The 22,964-nt window shown below is 39.8% G+C and overlaps 1 pseudogene; it reads left to right on the top strand.

Moving 5' to 3' along the window:
* The first annotated feature begins 2,212 nt into the window (after window positions 1-2,212).
* Window positions 2,213-10,519, top strand: LOC129092105 (poly(A) polymerase gamma-like; annotated as a pseudogene).
* The last annotated feature ends 12,445 nt before the right edge of the window (window positions 10,520-22,964 follow it).

Raw genomic sequence — 22,964 nt, 5'->3', positions numbered from 1 at the left:
AAAAAATATAATATAATATTTGCAGCTTTACACTGACTGTGCACACAAATACAGAACATCTGATTAAGAAAATAAGTTGATTTAACTACACCAGGGTATTCCCAGAAGCAGAAATCAACAGTATTTCCTGGTTATTGTCAATTTAGACGACGTAAAAGTGAGTTAAGGTATCCAAATATATGATTTAAAGAAGTTATGATTCCATTAAAAGATACATTATCATATTGATCATTTGTCATTGCTACACTGAAGTCGTTCATAGTTGATGATGAGAACTATTTGTTTGAGCTCATTTTCCACCAGATGTAGTGATGATTCAAACTGACCACTAGATGGAGCTGTTGGCCATGGTTGATCATATAAAAGCTTTGGGACATTTCACAACAGTTTGTCAGGAAAATTTTTATATTTTAGTATATATATATATATAAACCTGTGATTAACAGCATATGGCTGCAAGCAATAACAACAGTGTTATCTACACCTATAGTGATTTACACAGTGCAGTGGCTTTTCATCATCACAGCACTCCCTGATACTAGTAAAATATAGCTCAAAATGAGTTGGCTCTGTTCATTTCAAGATATATTTTTATCATGAAAGGGCTAAATAATACATTTTATTTCAAGAAATGTACTTATTACAAACAAAAACACCTTGTGATTTTGGTATCAGCCTTTTCTATCAGCGAAAGAAAAATGCTGATTCTTGATTCTTTCGAACAAACACTCAAATTAGATTACATAATGGTAAATCATATGTTTTCCCTGTATAAATTGAGGATGATTAGAAAATAAAAAACGGCAACATTTTGTTACTGTTTTTTTTACGTGATTTATCCTGTATTTCTTTTTAAATCAGGCTTTATTTTTCATGTCTCTACCGTAATAGACAGCTTTTTCAAGTGACCATATTCACGATTATATTCAATGAATAGTTTCAAAATAAAACTGAAAGCTCCGATAGCAGCTCACAGAAAAAAATAAACATATAAATAGTTATCTGAATTTATTTTAAGGATGCACACATTATCAGTATGTGATATATTGTCCTCCAAAAAATTCATTGTTCCAAAAATGAAATGTGACCTAATGACTATGTCCCAGATTGTGTAACCTTTTTTAATAATAGCTAATGTTTCTCTTTCTGTTCTGCATGCATGTGAAATGTCACAAGAACATTACTATTAATTGCCATTACGCCTGAATAAGAGACAATACAATCAGGAACAATTGCATTTCTTGTGTTAAGTACATTTTGTTTCCAAACATTTTATTCACAGTGGGAAAAATAAACTGGTTAAAAAGTTAGCCACTACTGGCCTTTTAATTTTTCAATGCAATAGTATCTATTATTGAATATAATTATCAGATACAACATAGATAATCATGGTCTGTTACAATTTTTGGCCCTTAAATATTGGTTTACGTTATTATTATTTATTCATGCAGTTGTTTTTTAGATTTATATATTTAAGTTTCCCTCCATTTATCTTGTTCTGTGAGGAAGTGCAGAACTAGGCAAAAAGTAATAACCGCAGTTTTCTTTACAGCAGTGCAAATAGTTTTTTAATGCAGAAATGCACTATTGACATTTGTTATTTTTTGTTATTTAGTTTTTTGTCAAAACAATCCCGAAATACAGTATGTCACTGAATCACAAAGCAACTGTCCTATTGAATACTTATAACAGTTACATTACACTTTAATGAACGCCTGTAATGAAGGGGTTAACATTTGGTTGGTTCTCCAACCAAAGTATTATAATTTAGATTTTATGCGAAGTGATTAAAAAGGATATCCCTATTAGATATGTCTTCATATATCTTGTATTTTAAGACTTAAAGCCCACTTTGTGTGACAGGTGTGTGTGTGTAACATGTTGCAGCCAGCTGTATGTTCAGCGGGGCCTCGGTGGTCACGTGATTTGTCTTCAGTGAGGGAGGGGCCTCGGTGGTCACGTGATTTGTCTTCAGTGAGGGAGGGGCTTCACGTGGTTTGTGTCTTCAGGAGGAGGGGCCTCGGTGGTCACGTGGTTTGTCTTCAGTGAGGGGAGGGGCCTCGGTGGTCACGTGGTTTTTGTCTTCAGTGAGGGAGGGGCCTCGGTGGTCACGTGGTTTGTCTTCAGTGAGGGAGGGGCCTCGGTCACGTGGTTTGTCTTCAGTCCTCGGTGGTCACGTGGTTTGTCTTCAGTGAGGGAGGGGCCTGCTGACGGTGGTTGCTCGGCGTGCTGCACGCAGACATTGTTCCGACAAAATGCCGTTACATTTGTAGTTTTGAATTTAAAAAAAAGTCCAAACAGTTCCTAAGTGCGTGTCAGGTGCCAGCATTGAAACAAACCTGCGGGTTTAGTAAATCAATTAGAGATGAATATCCTCTCGGCATTACGCGCTGATACGTTATCTTATAAGAAGTGATTCCGGGTCAGGGGGAAGGTTTGAACTGCTCTCTGGAAAGTGACCATTGTTGTAATCAGGTCGAGGCTGTTATCATTTCTACTTGCTGACTTTCTTAGGTTTTTTGTTTTTTTTACGGGTTCACAGCAAGTAAAAACAGCGCAAGCTTTTCAGAGTGTCATGAAAGAAATGTCAAGGTAAGTCGTGCATGTGGCACGATGTCCATGTAGGGCCGTTTGTGTGCGCGTTTAGGAGAGTCCTGAAGAATAGGCTAAAGGCTAACGTTAGCCAACTGTCACAACAACCAAACAAGGCCCGCAGCCACCGTGTGCATGCTAGCCCGCCTGTGTGTTGTTGGGTAACTATGGCGTGAACGCACCTCACGCAATGAACGCATTACGGCTGGTTTATGTTTGAGAAAACGTCAACCAGCAGACAGTGTGACTACGCGTGTGGTTAGCGGGACCACGTCTCGTAGCGGTTAGCTAGCGTTTGCTAACTTGCTAAATTAGCTTGTTTGTTAGCGCTCCAGCCTGTTTGTAGCATCTCGGCTAACGTTCGTCTCGAACACGTTTATGCTGTTTTCTTTTTGGTAAAGTCACTTTTTCAGATATGGGTTTGATAAGCTGTGCAGCCAGGAACACGCCTGTCGGTGGAGGACTGCGTTGAGCACGTCGCTGTGCGGGCAGCGTGTTTACACAGCGGGTTCGCGGCATTAATCGGAAGGGGAACAGAAACTAGCAAACACAACACTTGGCGAAATGCGGCTGTGACAGAAACATGCTCTAGCTTTAACTCTTTCATTTAAGACGATGTTTAAGAAACCGTGACATGAAACATTTAAATAACGTGGTAACGTGAAGTGTCATTGCTTGTATTGTTCCCTCGCAGCACCATGCCTGGCGGGCAGCAGCAGCCTCAGAAACACTATGGCATCACATCTGCCATTAGCCTCGCACCCCCACGAGAAATAGACCACCAGTACACCAAGAAGCTCTGTGACGCTATGAAACCTTTTGGGGTGTTTGAAGACGAAGAGGAATTGAACCATAGGTGAGGAACAGATCATATTATTATTATTATTATATTCCTTTATTGATCCCCATGGGGGAAATTCAAGTGTTGCAGCAGCTCAACTACACAGACACAGACAATAAATACACATACTATACTATACAACTACACAGACAATAAATACACATACTATACAACTACACAGACAATAAATACTATATACAACTACACAGACAATAAATACACATATACTATAAATACAACTACAACAGACAATAATACAACTACACATACTATACAACTACACAGACAATAAATACACATACTATACAACTACACAGACAATAAATACACATACTATACAACTACACAGACAATAAATACACATACTATACAACTACACAGACAATAAATACACATACTATACAACTACACAGACAATAAATACACATACTATACAACTACACAGACAATAAATACACATACTATACAACTACACAGACAATAAATACTATACTATACAACTACACAGACAATAAATACACATACTATACAGCTACACAGACACAGACAATAAATACTATACATACACAGACAATATACAACTATAAATAAAGACAATAAATACACATACTATACAACACAACAATAAAGATAGATATGATTTTATATTAACTATAACACCAATGTGGGGCGTCTCTGACTGCAGGCGTTTCATTGCATCAATCGCAACTATAGTTACAAACACCTGTGATATAACGCACCAGCACTTCTCTGTAATCTTAACACAATATAAACTATTAATCTTAAAATAAAGTAGCATTTGTAGTTAGTCCTTTGTACTGCATTTTATGTGTTCATATCATTAAATATATATATATATATATATATATATATATATATATATATATGATGCTTGAATGCCAATATTTACATCACCTGAATTTGTGAATGTGGTGTATTTATCATTTTCATTCTCACTGTATGATTAGTGAGAGGGCTGGATTGTGAATGAAACGCCCACTAAAAGTTGTATCTCCATTTCAGACTTGCAGTTCTCGGGAAATTGAATAACTTTGTAAAAGAATGGATCGCAGAGATTAGTGAATTAAAGGTGGGTTGTGTTAATGTACGTATTTATGAAAATCAGACATTAAAGCTATCTGTTTTTATGCAATACTGAGCAAAAAACATACTGAATTCACTGTACATGCTTCTTTCCCTTACAGAACCTCCCACCATCAGCTATAAGCTGCGTCGGGGCAAGATATTTACATTTGGTTCGTACAGACTTGGAGTGCACACAAAAGGTACGTCTAGTCATTGCAGCGACATTAAATCACTTTTACACATTGATGACATCCCATGTACTGTATGCTTAGCTGATATTGGCATTCCAAAGGAGCAAAGAGAGATGGAGGTATCCAATCATCAGTGCGACACAGCACTCAACCCCGTATAAGCAGGTCTATCTCGTTGTTTTTGAAAACACCGTTCAACCTGACCACAAAAAAGCACAAGACAGGCATTGTCACATTCCCCTGCTTTTCAGAGTATTTTTCCAAAGACTAGTTTTGAGGTCTGAAAGCTGTGTAAACATTGGCCGGCTATTGACTGGAGGCATCAGTGTGAATGCAGTCTGAGAACCGCGTTGCGTTAACCAACAAACGCAACAAGTGAGAATCAAAAGATAAAAAGTTGTTAAAAAATACAATACATGCAAAAAATCATTGCTGTTTATTTATTTTTTTAAATATGTGCAAAAAACTTATTTTAATTTTTAAAAAAGCATACATTTTACAGTGTTTTAAAAAGAAAAATCTGACTAGTAAGGATATGCCAAGCTAATCTGTAAAATTGATGATGATGCAGGTGGTGATTTATTTATTTATTAATTGATATCAGCTATACGTCACCAGATCAATTTTCAGTAATTTGTGTATAACAACCCGTTGCGCTTCTGTATAAATCAAATGTTAAAACTGCCAGATTATGCCCCATTAAATTAATTCCATTCTGTGGTTAATCTAAGTTTAAGATATTTTAACATTGTGTTCTGTGATACATCAGTAAACACCCTTCTAGTGAAATTCAAAGTTTTTACGAAGTTGCTATATTAGGCGAAATCCACACTACTACGTTTCCAATTTAAAACTCATATCTTTTGCTACATTTATGCCCAGAGTCCACACTACCCGGGGGTTTTACACCCCTAAAAACTGAGGATTCCGAAACACTACTGACGCTGAGATAAATTGAAATCTCCGGGGTTGACTCATAGTGTGGACAGGCGGAAACGTAGATCTTTTGATAACGACGACGTAGACCACTACGTTCGCTACTTGATTGGATTTCAGCAGTCGCCATGTATCCTTCCCTGATTCATCACACTGCTGGAAGAAAAGAAACATCAACAGCTTTGATTCTTCATTTTATAATGCTATTGCTGCCTAAATGTCGAGGAAGCAAGCTGTTATTGTAAAGATTAGTAAAGCGGCGTTATGAGCCCTACCGGGTGGACGTTTTAAGTCACTGTTTGCTGCTTTGAGGAGTGTGGTGGACAAAAAACGGAGGACTTTCCTTTTCATATCAATGCTTATTTTATTCTGCACAACTATTGGGAAGTCCACAAAGAAACTGTAAACAAACAAAGACATAAATGCTGTCCAGTGCGACAGAGACTTCTAGCCACCCGGCAGAGCTATGAGTGAGAACAGACAACAATGAAACCGAGGAAACAAGGGAGAGACGTGTGTTGACCAAATTTATTGACCCATAATCTAGTAAACATTCTAGTTAATTAGTTTTTTCCTTAACTTTTTTTAGAGATGGCCTTCACCCTTCAAAAATTGTGAACGTGGTGTTCCATTTGTGAAGATTGTCTTGCTGAACAAAATGTGTAATTATTATAAACTTGTATTTGCCAAGGAGCTCCCATCGACTTTTTGTTGGGGGAACCAGTGCGATGCCAACTTCCGGATTTGGCCTACAAAAATACATCATACACGCACCACACTGTTAAATGCATACTGCATGCAACAGTGTGTACTTTGTAAGGGCACGAGTATTAGTATACAGAAATGGAAACAGTGTCAGGACATCAGAACGATTTACACTCACCTCTGCCTTTTTACAGGGTTCACTAGAGTTCATCAGTGTTTATAAAAAAAAAACAATTATATAAACGTTAACATTTTATAGGCTGTAACTGTAAAAAGTGAGGTCAGGTATTATCAGTTGGACAGTCACCAAAAACGATTATCAAAAGTAGCGGCTCTACTTGTTGGTTATCCATGATGTTTTATCCCATGAACTCTTTTGGCCTTGAATGCAGCAACTTATCAGATTGTTATTGAAGTTGAGGACAATTTAACCCACTGGGCAACACAGATCACCCTGCTTAAAGTGAAACTGTTTCTTCCAGGAGCTGATATTGATGCCTTATGTGTGGCCCCACGCCACGTAGATAGAAGTGACTTTTTCCAGTCTTTCTTTGAGAAGTTCAAACAGCACGAAGAGATCAAAGACCTGAGGGTAAGTGTCAGTAAAGTCCCTGAGCTTGAAAAATCTGTCTGTCCAATTAAAGGTTTTTCAATGGAAAAAGATGCAAGAGCAACAGACTGCTAAAATGACTACTCCTATGTGAGAACTCAAAAATAACATGGCATAGCTGAAGTCTTGCCGAATAGATGGAGTTAAAATGTAGTAACAGCAATACCGAGCATTGCAGTGTTATTGTTGGGTCTGCTGGTAATGTTAATTTCCCAAAGTGTATGTCTTTTACATACCTCAATATATATAATAGATAATTGAAATGTAAGTACACCCCTTTTAGTTTGTTTGTTGTGACACTAAATTATATTTAAATAGAATAATTGAATTAGCTTCTATTTTTGTGTATACTTGTAGTTTAAAAAAAGATCTTCTTGCAGATCTTGGTGGTGTACTTTTATTAGGAGATAAATGTTACTGAGAGGACCCCTTTGTTAATTGGGTATTATAAGAGGAGGCTGATATTTTGGTTCAATATTAAAACCCTGGTCTCCAAAGACATCCATAGGAGTCAGGTTTTCTGAATTTCATCCCACTCTCATTGCAATCTGTTGAAACACTTTAAAAGCACTGTAGGTGACATTCTGAGGATGGAAGGGTTACTTGACTTTTTCTTATACCAGTTCTGTGCTTTTTGGCTCGATTGTCATAGGGCTGTACCAAATGTCTTTTTTATTTTTATTTTATTTTTTTACATTCAAAATTTCTATTTTTTTATATATATATTTTTGTTATTTATATTATCGATAGTGCTGCTAGCCCATCCATTTAATACAGATCGTGCCTTCACATGTGTGCGGCAAGTAAGAGAGCAAATTGTCTTTTGAAAGGTTAAACGCCAACAAATACAGATTGAAGCAGAATATATCTTTGGATAAAACATGTTGTGAGTTTTGAAAAAAACAATTGCATCCATCTTCTTTCAATAAATTGTGACTTTTTGACTCGACCATGCTCTGGAGTTATGAATGATTTTGATTACACGTGTCAGAAACGATCCTACGCAGCCACCAGTGGAATTTAATTCTACGAATAGCATAAAACTAATAATGTAATTGTAGCTGGATCTTCTGCAACTGTGCATAAATACCGGGTTTTAACAGAATTAATAGATATGTATAATGTTGCTTTAGAATTTGAATGTTGTGAATGAAGCTTCAAACTATTCGATACAGCCCTAGATTTTCACCTCTTGTTCATCATGTCAGTCAGCTATGGGACTTTGCCTTGTCTTGGATGTTTTGGTGATATTGTCTCTTTTGGTGCTTTCTCCAGGCTGTGGAGGATGCCTTTGTACCAGTGATAAAATTCAAATTTGACGGAATAGAGGTAAGTAACTTTGAGATCCAAGTGATGCATGATGTCTTCATAGAGGGGTATTGCATGACTAAAGTCACACTACTCATTAATTATCTGACAAAGTTTTTATCAGTAGTTGTTAGTAGTATAGACATTACGTTATATAACTGTCACAATATCAGGATTTTCACTACATTATTGTGGCTAAAATTATTAAGCAATAATAAAACATTTATTTTTAGATAATTACCAATTAATTACCGATAATCAGTCAAAATCCTTAAACTGTCTTTTGTGTGTTTGTCCTTTTTTGGGGCAAATAATTTGCACTCAAAATACAAATGTCGACGCTGCGAGTGTCTCTAACCATAGCAGTGTAAATAAAATGATTTAAGAGGCACTGGATTATTTACACAATATTATCATGTGTATCGTTAACCTGATGTCAGTATTTCATTTATTAATGTTACGGTTGTACCGGCCAATATCTGTATATAGCACCACCCCCTAACTGTGATTCTAAGGATTACTTCTGTTCAGCTGTAGCTGTCTGCTAGAATAGCTTTGCAAAGAATGATGGTTTTGATCAGACTTTAACAAAAAAAAAATAGATCAAGATTAAAACGGGTCATTCTCAGGCCGAGGTCGGAACTTCATGAACTTCATTTTGTTTTGCCTATTATATAAGTTGTCTCTATGTATTTGCCCCCCCTCTTACCCTGAATGGAGAATATAGAAGACCGTTCACTTCACTTTCATCAGTTCTTCCCTTGTTTTTCTGTCTCCGTCTGAGCAGATTGACCTGCTTTTTGCCAGACTGGCCTTACAGTCCATTCCAGACAACTTGGACCTGAGGGGGGACTCCATCCTGAGGAACCTCGACATTCGGTGTATCCGCAGCCTTAATGGTACGCTACATGGCCTTTACCGGCTCGTATGCAAGCCACTTGAATCTGAAAGGCTCTCTTACTGGGCATGTTCACATTAACTGTAGGAGAGAAATGCTTTCCAAGCAGTGTTTTATGTTTCAGATGGGGTTTTTTTTCTCACAGGTTGTCGAGTGACTGATGAAATACTGTACCTGGTGCCAAACAAAGAAAACTTCAGACTGACATTGAGAGCAATCAAACTGTGGGCGAAACGTAAGTGGATTCAAATGTTATGGTAACTTTGGGTGCACTTTAAGGGCCTGCGTCCACAGAGTTTTGTTTTTTTCTCAGTGGCATGTGACCGCCTAGAGAGAAAAAACGCTGCCTGAGCGTTATGTCACACAAACTCTATCAAGACTAGTGATAGTATTGTTAGGATTTTATCGATACAAGTACTCTTATCAATACTGCTTTGACTCCTTTATAGATACTCTTATCATTTCTTTTTGATTATTTTGGGAGGAAAAAAGACCACTTAGGAAAGAATTGACATTTCTTTATTATTTTTGTGTGTAAACAAGTAGTCTTACTTGAGCAGAAATACAAAAAATTCCACAAACTTTAAAAAACATTTGCAGCTAAGCGATTAGCTTTCAAATTTAGAACCAGGTTATAGGGGGCATCCCTAATCATAAGAAAGAACGAAAAGCCCATTTATGGGAGCAGATCGGCCGGGCGGACACAGATTATTGCTTGTGAGATTTGTGATTTCAAGCCGTAAGCACAGTCTCCTCCGGATCGTCCGCATTGCAAGCGTCCTCCGGTTGGTGCTCATGATGAAAAACCAATGTCAAACAAATACATGGTAGCCCAAATAGATAATATAATGGGCAATGCTAATCTATCAAACAACGGTAGTTAGGACTGGGGATAATGTAAATTTTGAAGAAATTGTTGTCACTAAAACATTGTTAAAAAGACCTTTTTCAACCGAAGCTCTCCATATCCAGGAAAAATGACGCTATGTGGACACAGACCCTAATATTTACTCTTTTGTATGGCTTATTTTATTGCATCCTTGTGTCATATTCAGTATAGTAGTTATATATAAATGCTCTTAAAGTGACAGTAACAAAATATATCAAGGGATTATTAACATCCTGCAGGTGCCCTCTCAGTTTAGTTTGATAAACAACACTGCTCATAGTTTTTGAGACCTCTTATTGTAACATGCCCTCCTCCTGCAGGCCGTGGGATCTACTCCAACATGCTGGGCTTTCTGGGTGGAGTGTCTTGGGCCATGCTGGTTGCCAGGACCTGCCAGCTCTACCCCAACGCCGTGGCCGCCACGCTGGTCCACAAGTTCTTCCTGGTGTTTTCCAAATGGTGAGCAGTTAGCTTAGCTCCTGCAATTCCAACAGCATCATATTTATCCTGTTCCACATGAGGGCAGTATTTCACCGCCTTGTGCAAAGCCAGTTCACGTATTTATGTACGTTTTGTCACTTCCATCCTATAGGGAGTGGCCAAATCCTGTGCTATTGAAACAACCCGAGGACAGTAATCTGAATTTACCTGTGTGGGATCCCAGAGTGAGTATGACACAAGTGTTTAATTTCCACATGTTATTGATGTTATGTGTACACAGGAAGAGCTATTTGGACAGAGTTGATCTGCTAAATTGTTTGTTTGGTGTTGGTTTTTTTTAAATATATAGGTAGAGTATAGGTACATCTGTTTTTCTCCTATTTCATGTCTCCTCATTCCTCTCGTCCTCACGTGACCCTGAAAATTTGACCCGTACCTCTATCTTGAGTTACAAAGCTCTTACCTCTGCTTGGAGGAGGCTTCCGCAGAGCACCTTGGAGCAAGGAAGATTTCCCACGTGGACGTCTGTGTTTTTTTTTTTTTTTTTTTGTATCAGACAGACACGCCCCTTAAGTTTAAATGCAATTGAAAAGCAAAACAGATCTGACATTGTGTTTTTAAATCACATATTTACAACACTGCAGTCAAAAACTGTGTGGACCGTTGAATAATGGTACTGTGTGCAGTAAGTATTTAAGGACACCTGTACACGCTCTTTTTTTTTTTTATCCATTTGAATATTCTTTCCTTGGCCAAAGGCTTTGACTTGCTTTTTACTGTTTTTCTTAATAATAATACTTTACATATATTTATCTCAAACTAATTGGTCTAAAGCCTGAAGTAAATAAAAAAAACCAACATTCTAGCTTCTGTAACTGCTCTGTCATGTTTGTTGTGTCCCTTCAGCAATAAACACATTTCAATTATCCACTGGTGTCGTTTTCGTTCAGTCACAGCACGGACAACAATCACCGTGCATTGGGCCTGAAGTATTGCTTTTGATACAAATTTTAAAGTTGCCCAAATGTGTAGGCTTTAAAGTATTTCAGTTTTTTATGAGACATGCTCATCATAATTCAAATGCAGAGCTGAAACTAATGATTCCACGCTGCCAGCAGAAGTGAGGTTGTGGTTCGGAGTACAGTCTGTATTTTCACACCAAAGTAACTATCTGTGGTAACGAGGCATTCTCACATAAACCCCCCTTTTTTGACAGAGTAAACATGGACAAGGTCATAGAATAGCTGGCATCCGATGTAAAACAGTTTTAACTAAACATGGGCAATATACTTGGATATTAAATTGTGTTTTTTCTGGATAGCGTTAAAACACAGTCTTGCATGTGTTGTCCAGCAGCTGCTATTAAGGCTCAATGTGCACATGTAATATTTCAAATGTTGTTTTGTCACGTTGGAGAATATCAAACTAAGAATTCCAAAATGATTAACACTAACGTCGTAGAGGCTGTGTTACTGCCAAGTCCCTTCACGTTAAGTTTCGAGGGGTACGTCTCATTTCACAAGATGTTTCCTTCACTTGTCCTCCTTCGCATCACTTTAGGAAAAAAAAATGCAGATGAGGGAAAGTTGGTTAGGATGTTCCTTGTGTATGTGTGTGGGTGTGTGTGTGCGGGGGTTAGGTGCTCTTTGGTTTCATGGTGCCTTTCAGTACGTGGGCGTGTGAAGTTGCCCGACACATTCAGTTTGGCGGGCTGAGTGAGCTGACATTGTGCTGCTGGTGAAGGCTCTCATTTCTGCCTTGGTCCCTGTGCCGTTTTTTTTATTTTTAGGTAAACCCATCTGACAGATACCACCTGATGCCCATCATCACCCCCGCCTACCCCCAGCAAAACTCTACGTACAATGTTTCCACTTCAACGCGCACCATCATGAGCGAGGAGTTCAAATACGGTAAGTACTGCAGCGACAAAAAGTTGAAATATCTGTTCGCCTGCTTCCAAATCTGCCTAGTTACAAAAGGCAACGTATACATTTTTTTTTAAACTGTCAAAATGAATGTTTAATTGCTCGGCCTGATTATCTCTGTCCCACTGTGTCTGGCATTAACAGGTCTCAGCGTCACAGATGAGATTCTTCAGGGAAAGGCCGAATGGTCCAAACTCTTTGAGCCACCCAACTTTTTCCAAAAGTACAAGTAGGTGTTGCTCATCGGTCACATCATTTTTTATTTTTTTTTCCTTTTTGTTAATTTTGTTCTGTGTTTTTTAAAAGTCAGTCGGTATCATATGAAGTTATGGGGACATAAGTTTATTTATAAGGCAACTATTTTGGTCATCGTTTATGCAGTTGGAAATAAAACCGGATGATGCAATTTTTTTTTTTTTTTTTTTTCCACTAACTTGATTGTTTTCCTTTTTTTGTGGTTGGGGCACATTTGACTCATCCTTAGTGTGGTCAGCAGAGTTTGGTTCGACTCATTTTGTTTATGAAAGTTCCACCCACACAAGCATCACCACGGACTTCTGCCATGTTCTGTTTGGAGTTGCACTACATGAGCAGTGATGTGAATGGTTGTAGATAGATGCACAGATGTTCCTCCTCTATGTAGCACGTTGAATTCAAGAGTTTTGATGAACAAAACGCTGCTCAACATGTTGGTCTGATTTGTCTTCTCTGTGCTGCAGGCATTACATTGTTCTGACCGCCAGCGCCTCCACGGAAGAAAACCACTTAGAATGGTAAGTGTCTGTAAAGCGTGAAACACTTCTGCAATAGATAACTTGTATTACTCTCTAGACACATCCTGATGTTTTTTTTTTCCCCCCTCAGGATCGGTCTGGTGGAGTCGAAGATCCGCGTTCTGGTGGGAAACCTGGAGAGGAACGAGTACATCACCCTGGCTCACGTCAACCCACAGTCCTTCCCCGGGTCCAAAGAGAATCGCAACGAGTGAGTTCAGTTTTATTGATACAAACAGCTCGGTGAGAAGGGGCAAATACTGCCAATCATTAATCAAACCTTCCTAGGTTTAGTTCTTTGTCACCGAGTTATATTGCCCGTTAACATGTGGGAATACTGCTAGTGCAAGTCAGTGATTCATGAAGTCATTATTGGCTTATGTCTCATCATTGAGTATTAGGCAGGCACATGGCATTAGTTGGATGAAAGTATTCATTATTACCACATTGCTGTGCTTTAGCGTCACAAGCATGTTTAATTATGATGGTCTGAATAATTGGCATAAAACTATGAAAGTGCACTTAATAGAGTGCAGATCTCCGCCAGGTCTGACCAACCTGGTTAAATGAACACAAACCAGATTTCCCCCCGTCGTCACAACCTCAACTTTATGTACACTCGCCTGTTTTACGTCCAAGATTCCCTCATTTAATCTATGCAGCGTTCTGCACCGGCTCAGTACAGCTAAACTGCAGTTTAGTGTAGCGCTTCATGTTGACGTTTTCCATTGAACAGAAACTGTGGGTCCTGCTGTGCGTTTAGTTCCGTTAGCTGTTAGCTCAGTAAGAAACAAACACAGCGCAGGACTCCCACCGGCTAACGGCTAACTAGCTCTCCTCTCAAAAAAAAAAACCACGACTTAACTGTTTTCACTTCCTTCTTGTGTGTTTCTGTAACAGGAACGACTTTGTGTCCATGTGGTTCATTGGGATCATCTTCAAGAAAGTGGAGAACGCTGAGAGTGTGAACATTGACCTTACCTACGACATCCAGTCCTTCACAGACACTGGTAGGTCCTGTCATATCACTCTCTGTTGGCGGTCGTGAAGCAGCCGAGTCAAAAAATAAGATATAAATAGGCTACTGGACATTTACTATTATACTGTTTACTAGCATTATTTCATTATATGAAATGGCTAAACAATTCTGGTGTTCATGGACAACTTCTGCTGTTTTGATTTATTGACCACCACAAAATGAATCACATGATGCCATACTGTTTTCTCTTTTCATGCAATATAATTTATTTTCTTTCTTTTTTTTAAGAAAATACACACTTTTTCCAATATGTCCAACCTTTTTTAATGAATAACATAGATATTTCTTAAACAAATATAAATATACTCCTAGCTTGTATGCATAATGTGAGAGGCAACCTGTAGGAGTTTATGCCATGAAATGTGCCACATGAGGTTTAAACTCCCTGGATTCATAGCAGAATTCACTTTCTCTTCAGAAACGGAGAGAAAAAGACAGTGGCATGTTTAATGTCTAGGCCTAGACGAAAGTCAAACATGTTTTATAAACTCAAGCGCTAGTCGTCAATGATCCTTGAACACAACGTTTCGCTCCCTGCAGTGTACAGACAAGCCAACAACATCAACATGCTGAAGGATGGGATGAAGATTGAAGCGACACACGTGAAGAAGAAACAGCTCCATCAGTACCTTCCTCCTGAACTGGTGCAGAAGAAGAAGAGGGTGAGATGTCTTCCCGCGCATGTCGGGTCCAAAGCCTTAATACATTTTAAAAAACATTTCATGGTTGACTTAATGTTTTTCCTCTCTTCTTTAATTGTATCTCACCCCGTTTCTTTATCCCGCAGAGCATTGCTGAGATGAACCGTAGCTCCAACGGGGGGAGTTCTAAGCGGATCTCTCTGGACAGCAGTCACCTGGACAGCTCCAGAGACACAGACTCAGGGACTCCTTTTAGCTCCCCATTGAGTAAACCCTCTAAGCCTGCGTCTGACACAGAAGACAGGTATTATGCGTCCTCCACACTGTGTATTTCTACCTAATGCATTTTAGTGTTGTCACTGTCTGTTGCATTTTATTTCATATCCTCAGATGTTGTATTCTAATCTAGATCCTATTTTTCTTTTACCAGTTATTATAAATATTTAAAATAAGCCTAAATCCACAATATGATGCTGAGAGAATGTTTCTGTGTTGTGTATTTTGCAGCGTCAGTCCTCCCAAGCAGCTTTTTACGGAGGGCTCTCCAGCACCCAGTGCAGCGGCGGCGACGGCGGCTGCTACAGCTGCTACAGACCAGGGCATGTCCATCCCTGTCATTGGCTCCAGTGAGTGATTTTCTTTTCTTTTTTCAGTGACTATTCCTCTGGGCTATTAAATATTTTAGCATTTGCATAAAGAGTCATATGACATAATGTCCCTTTCGCCATATAGGACATTACATAACAAACTCTTCCAATCTAGAGAGTAATATTTATCAAAAAAAGGTATGTCAAGATGAAAGCGTGTCCCTTGAATGGATGTAAACTACAAATAATCCCAAATCTAATTTATTTTTGTTTTGCCTCCCTCTGATTCCGAAGATCCAGCAGGCAAAGCAAGGCCCGCCTCCCCGCCAGCAAGCAGCTCGGTGGCCACAGCGCTGAGCGGCGATGTGCAGCCCAACGCCACCAGCAGCCCCAGAGAGGAGCCCAACGGTCTGGATGACCCCGTCAACGGAGCCCCTGCCAAGAGACCGCACTCGCCCACACAAGAGGACCTGGCCAAGAGGCACAAAGACACAGAGGTAAGGAGGACAGGAGCTGCAGTGTGTAATATATTTGCTGTTGGATTTAGAAAAACTGATTTTAAATCTGACACTTTTTTTTGCTGCAGGTGGTGTCAAATGATGACTCAGCATTTAAAGAGCCATATCCACCATCCTCTGACTCCTGCACACATGGAGAAGGACCCAATATTGTATGTGTTTATATACTCTAGCTGCTTTTATTGTGTGTACAGGCAGACAAAGCCAAATTAACCTTTGCACATTTCTGCCTCTCTTTACCATCAGAACCCCCTTTCTGGATCAAAGGCTAAGCCCATTCCAACCATCGATACCTCAAGAACACAGGTAACGTCTTTTCTCTACGCGGTGGACTTTGGTTCTGTAACGGCAAGAAAAAAGAGGAAATTCACACAAAAAAATGTCACAATTCTTTTTTTGTTATACCAAACATACAAACTATGTGGTCATAAAGGTTTTATAGTCTTATCCATCAAAGTCCTCTGTAAAACACAGTTGTAGAAAAAGGTAATAGTTCTAAGTTAAAATAGATGATACAGAAGCAAACAAGGACCAATAATGTCAATAAAAATACCGGCACAAATATAAAAATAAATATTACAAATAGAAAATTGATAAATAAAAAGAATCCATGCAGCCATCTTCCTCCGCTTATCCGGGGCCGGGTCGCGGGGGCAGCAAGCTAAGGAGGGTCCTCCAGACGTCCTTCTCCCCAGCAACACGTTCCAGCTCCTCCTGGGGAACCCCGAGGCGTTCCCAGGCCAGACGAGATATATAATCCCTCCAGCGTGTTCTGGGTCTACCCCGGGGCCTCTTACCAGTCGGACGTGCCTGGAAAACCTCTAAAGGGAGGCGTCCAGGAGGCATCCTGATCAGATACCCAAACCACCTCAGAGGGCCCCTTTTCAACGCGAAGGAGCAGCGGCTCTACTCCGAGCTCCCTCCGGATGTCTGAGCTCCTCACCCTATCTCTAAGGCTGAGCCCAGCCACCCTACGAAGGAAGCTCATTTCGGCCGCTTGTATCTGCGATCTCATTCTTTCGGTCACTACCCAAAGCTCATGACCATAGGTGAGGGTTGGAACGTAGATGGACTGGTAAATCGAGAGCTTTGCCTTACGGCTCAGCTCCTTCTTCACCACAACGCCTGCATCACTGCTGACGCTGCACCGAACCGCCTGTCCATCTCCCGCTCCATTTTACCCTCACTCGCGAATAAGATTCTGAGATACTTGAACTCCCTCGCTTGGGGCAGTGACTCACTCCCAACCCAGAGGGTGCAATCCACCGTTTTCCGGAAGAGAACCATGGCCTCAGACTTGGAGGTACTGACTCTCATCCCGACCGCTTCACACTCGGCTGTGAACCGCCCCAGTGCGTGCTGGAGGTCACGTTCTGAAGGAGCCAACAGAAAATATAATAATACTCAATAAAGACAATCAGAATATTAGGGTGTACCTCCAAGCTCATAAATAAATACACATTAGATAAAGACCTCAATTCACTGTAATTCACCTTTTAAACATATGATGGCTGTGCAGTTATGTACACGCACAGACTGTTGCATTCTTCAGAAAAAATAATTCTCTCCATCCTGAAGATATCATAAATATTGTGTGTCTAGTTTCAATAAAATGTCCACCTGGAATACGTTTTGCAAAACTTTATGAACCTCCTACCAGAAAATAATTAATAATGGGCACGACCAGTACGATAATGACAGATTTTTCAAAGAAAACTCTATACAGCTGAACTTAGTTTTCTGTTGGAGCTTACATAAATTTCCCATTTCTCCTACATATTACCTGGTTACCTTCCTCCTCCCGTGTTTGTTTTACATACAATGAGTTACATTTTGTTTTGTTGTAGAGCCTTATAAAGATTTGAGCCTCTATAGATATATTATTATATTATTCCAGAACTTTGTGTATTTTTTAGCATCATTAAATGCTTAATATAGTCCCGAACATGCATATTCACATTTTGAAAAGTCTTCATGGAATCCCTCACAGCTCAAACCTTAAATCTAATCTATTAAATATCGTATCTGGATCATAGGCATACCATGTCAAAACTTTGATGGCACCTTTTTAAAATATTTCAAGCCATTTCATTGTTCCACAGCTTAAGTGGCACACGGATCTATGGATTTCCCATATCAATAAGGTCATTAAATAGATCTATAACGCCGCTTTCTCCTACCTCAGAGACTTCCCAGCATGGAGCTGCCAGACGCCTCCTCGCCTCTCCCAGCCAGCAACAGTTGCCGCGTCGTGAAAAATTCCATTAAATTGGCCCTCAACCGCCACAAGTGAGCCTCAAGTATTTTCCAAGAAATTTGAAATGCTGGTGTTAAGGTTTTTTTTGTCTTTTACTTTCTAATGTTTTAACTTTGTATTTCTTGGCCCGTCTGTTTTTTTCTTCTTTTTTTTATCGAATATAGCATCACACCTCCCAAGCCCCCAGTGTTTGAGGCCACCCTCACCACCGACGCTCCTCCTGCCAGCGAAGAAAAGGGCATGTCAATCCCCGTCATCGGCTCAAGTACGTGCAGAATCACTTTATTTCTGTCAATCAGTTCAGGGTTAACATCACTCAGATCGGTCTGGCCCAGAGTTCATTATGTTTAGTGTAACCATGACAAATATTTGTTGACAACCTTTTTTTTCGGAGATGAAAATGATTCCTCAAAATCTAATTGCTGACAACCTTTGCAACAGTAAGCTAACGTTAGCATACCATTAGCTAAAGTTGATGTTTCTTTCAGTCAGCTGTTTTTAGTTTTTCTAGGCTTTTGGTATGAATGAGTGCACGATTAAAACCGACTGCCAGCTATTGAACAAAGCCTACTGTAGATGTGGTCCAAAAGGAACTTCTTAATGTTATCATTAATGACATTGTATGGATTAAAACTAAACTTAAATTTAAAATAAAAATATTATTACTGACATAAAACTAATATGCATTTTAGTCAAACAAAGGGGTGCTCCAACACCAAAATGACTTCTCAATAATACAATTACAGTTCTAACAATGACTAAACAATTGAAAACATGTTTGATTTTCATCAGATGTTCCTCACTCTCTGACTGTAACAATAATATACAACACGATGCTGTTGCTGACATTTTCACACTCAACTTTGTGTTTTCCTGACACAAACGGCATAGTTTGCAGTAGGGGTAATAATTTATATATTTAAATAAAACTAAAAAAGCTGAGCAAAACTCAGACGAGCGGCATGTCATTTTAAGGAGAAGAGCTGATCCACCTTAAATGTCGGCCCACCGTAAGTGCGCATGAGCCTTTGTTGTCGTTAGCTTTCAGGGCTAACCCCTTTCACTTTAATCATCAGGTAGAAAACAAGACCGAAGTTGGCTTTGGTCTTAAAGGAGTTGTAGCACTTTCATTCACCGACAAATAAACTGTACACACATTCACTGCTGCTAACTTCATACTCATCATCACACACACACACACACGCTCTCTATCTCAACCAGACGCTCGCTAACCTTGCGGCGGACTTGCCCTTTAGGAAACCCTGACATCCGACCTGAAGCCAGATACTAGATTCGGTGCATCCCTATCAAAATCACGCTCCATTATAAACACCACTTTTGTCCTTCTCTTTCTCTCCCGTAGAACACGTGGCATCCAAACACGCGGCGCCCCCCGTCGGCAGCTCCATCCCCACCTTGGTGAGCCGAGGGGCCGACCCGCTGAACGGAGCAACAGCCAAGCGACCCCACTCCCCCTCTCTGGAGGAGCAGGCCAAGAGGCTGAAAGAAACAGAAAAGGCCAGAATACACATAGCTTGAACACACAAATACAGACTCTGATTTTTACATACGCAGAGTTGGGGCTTCACAGTTAAGTCAAAATGCCCGAGAAGATGACGTCGGGGCAGGGTGGGGTGGGAGGGTCTTTCAGGTCGGTCGGAAGGTCGGTTTCAAGTGTGAAGCAACAGGACGGACACCTCACCCTTCAAATCTTTAGAGAGTACAGATTTGCCAGTGGATAGGGGATTTGGTCAAACCGGATGTTGTGAGGCGCCCTCTGTCCCGCTCACTGCCAGAGGGCATTGAACACAACAGTCAGAGATATCCGACACCAGAACTAATCATTTTTTGTTCGTTTTTTTTTACTCGTCTTCTCCCTCAGTGTTTAAAAGTATACACAGTGCAGATGGAAAAGGAGCTGTTCTTTTCCTCCCCCCCCCCGTTAACATGTTTTAAAATAGCCCAGAACATTTATCAACCCGCTTGCTACACATACTTCTGTTGTATGCTGATTTTTTTCTTTTATTTTCTTTCTTTTTTCCCCCAAACAGAAACCTGTACAGTAAATGTCAATGTACATAACTTTTTTGTCTTAAAAAAAGCAAAAGATCACTGTAAGTCTTTTGACAATTCTATTGTAGTTTTATCTAAAAAGGAAAAAAATATGTAAAAAAAAATATGTAATTTTTGTTTTTTCTCGATTGCTTGTCCAAAAAAAAAGGAAGAAAAAAAAACTCCAGCCCAGGATATTTTTTGTAAAAACACTGTATAGGTTTGGATACAGTTTGCAGGGAGGCTTTATTGAGGGGTTCGCTTGGATAAGACGGAAACCACAACCCCGACTCTTTGGACCACCGCGACCGCCCAAAGAGGACTCCAGGTTGGTATTGGACTTTGCAGTGCATAGGTGATCGCAGACACCCGGTGACATCAGTGCTTCTCAGGTGCCGGTAAGCGCAAAAAAAAAAAATCATCCTTAACGCTAACGGGGAAGCTGAAGCTTTACCATCACTGCTGGGATTAGCACAAAGAGGACCATATCAGTAACGCCCACGCTAATCCCGTCTGTTCAGTGTAGCTTCGGTGTCAAGTGTCACGCCTACTGTATGTCTTGGATTAAAAGAAAAGGATGATGAGTTTTGCTGCTTGCTTTTCCTGGTGTGTTCGAGCCCTAGATGTCAAGATAGCCAACGAGTGAGCGCTGGGCAGTTTTAGACGGCTACAAGAAAAATGTTTGAATATTGGTTTTGTGTACGTACCTGTGATTGTGCAACGCCTGAAGTGAATTTTCTGGTTCATTCGGAGGGCTAAACAAAAAAAGGCGTTTGTTCTAGATACCCTTTGACCCCCCACCCCCCACCGTGGTCTGTTGAAGCGAAGTCCTGGTTGAAAGAGTTTGCGGTGCTTTTGTGTAAAAACGGAAAAAATGGTTTGAAGCTTTTTGACGAGTTGTGCTGGTTCATGTGTGAATGCATACGTATGTGGTTGAACGTGAGTGTCTGTGTGTGTGTGTGTGTGTGTGCGTGTACAAGCGTGCATACACAGATTGGTTGTGTTTGTGTGTTGGAGAGAGACAGAATCCCTTCGTTTTTGGGTGTTAACCTTCCGCGCCTCCTGTGGAGGTTCTTAAAAGGCATCTCCCGGTGGTGGTGGTGGTGGTGGGCGGGGTCAGGAGACGACCCTTTATCCCGCCTCTGGCCCCCAAACCTTCCATCTTTATGGTCTGAAACTGGGCGACTGTTTGATTTCAGCGCAGAAGATGATATATATATATATACAGCTAAGTGTAAAGTGATGCTGAGGAGGCACCGTCTTCTTCGGAGCAGGCAGAGAGACGCAGAGACACAGGCTCTTTTTTCCAGCATCAGTTGCCCCAAATAAATGTACAGAGAACAGTTGTTTGTTTTTTGTTTTTTTCCCCCTAAAAGGCATATTCTTCATTATTGGGGATTTTCTTATCACTTTATTTATATTTGCATATTTGTACCATGTGATTCTTTTTTTTTTTTTTTCTTTTTTTTTTTCTTTCTTTTTTTTTTTTTTAATAGCATTCATAGCAGGTAGGTCTCTTTTTAACGAAATCTGCACCACTCTGTTTCAGAGCGACTCGTGTTTTGCTGTTTGGAAACATTTAACAAAGCAGGTCATTTAGATGTTTGTTTCTAAAAATGTATTGAAAGGGTATTTTTGTATGTGTTTATCACTTCCTTTAAATGAGTCCGTACACCCATTAAACCCCTAAAAACTATTCCGGTGTCTGTTCTTTGTTGCTTTTGTTTTTACATTTGTTGATGCCACATGCAGGGGCGTAACTATAGACTGTGTCGGTGCATCGGGGGGCCCATAGAGAAAATCCGTCAAAAAGGTGTTCAGAATGCTCAGTGGAAATCACAAGCTACAGAGTGCCATCTACAGGCAGATTTGAAGTATGTGTTAATTTTAGCACTAACGCAAAAAAAAAAAAAGGTTCCAGGGAATGCGCAACAAAAGTTCTCAAGCGGGGTTCCGTCCGAAAACTTTTAAGTCATAAGCAACCGGTACTGAGGTTAGCACAACAAGCGGATTGGCGTGCGGGTCAGTTGCACTTTGGATAATACAACGGCAGAGCTGATAGACCCACCTGCTACAAAACAAACAGACTTGTCAGTGTTGCTCCATCGTGTACGGTCTCTGTGAATGGAAATACCTGGAAAAAGCAAAGTCACATTTGACTGCATCACCCAGATGTCATCGCAGCCTAACTTCTCATCCCTAATGCTTTCAATTAGCCTTAAGACGCCAAAAGCACAACAGGACAAAATAAATACAGAAGTAATTTGCACTTACATTATAGAGATACAATTTTTAGAGAAGATAAGCAATAAAGAAGAATATTACAAGTACATAAAATAGAATAGACATTTTAAAAACGTAGCAAACAAAGGCGTATGAAAATAAATACATGAGTTTAAAAATGTGCTACATTTGGTTAACAAAGATTTTCTTCTAAGATCTGGCGGTTAATTCCAGTTGCATGCAGAACAACAGATAAATTTGACATAAAGCAAACTTAACATTTTTCTATAACTATAAGAGATGCTTTTTCGTTTTGAGACCTGTAGCCTTTTGGGTAAGTGTTTGTTCATTGTAATATTATGGTACTTATATTTTATAATGTCAATAGTTTACTAAAGATGCCAATGGCTAAGTGTGACTTCAGTCCCCAGCAGGACTGTGTCCATCTTTGA

This window comes from Anoplopoma fimbria, chromosome 6, assembly GCF_027596085.1.
Source record: "Anoplopoma fimbria isolate UVic2021 breed Golden Eagle Sablefish chromosome 6, Afim_UVic_2022, whole genome shotgun sequence".
NCBI lineage: Eukaryota > Metazoa > Chordata > Actinopteri > Perciformes > Anoplopomatidae > Anoplopoma > Anoplopoma fimbria.
The sequence above is the reverse complement of the archived record's forward strand: the minus strand, read 5'-3'. Positions and strand labels throughout refer to the sequence as shown.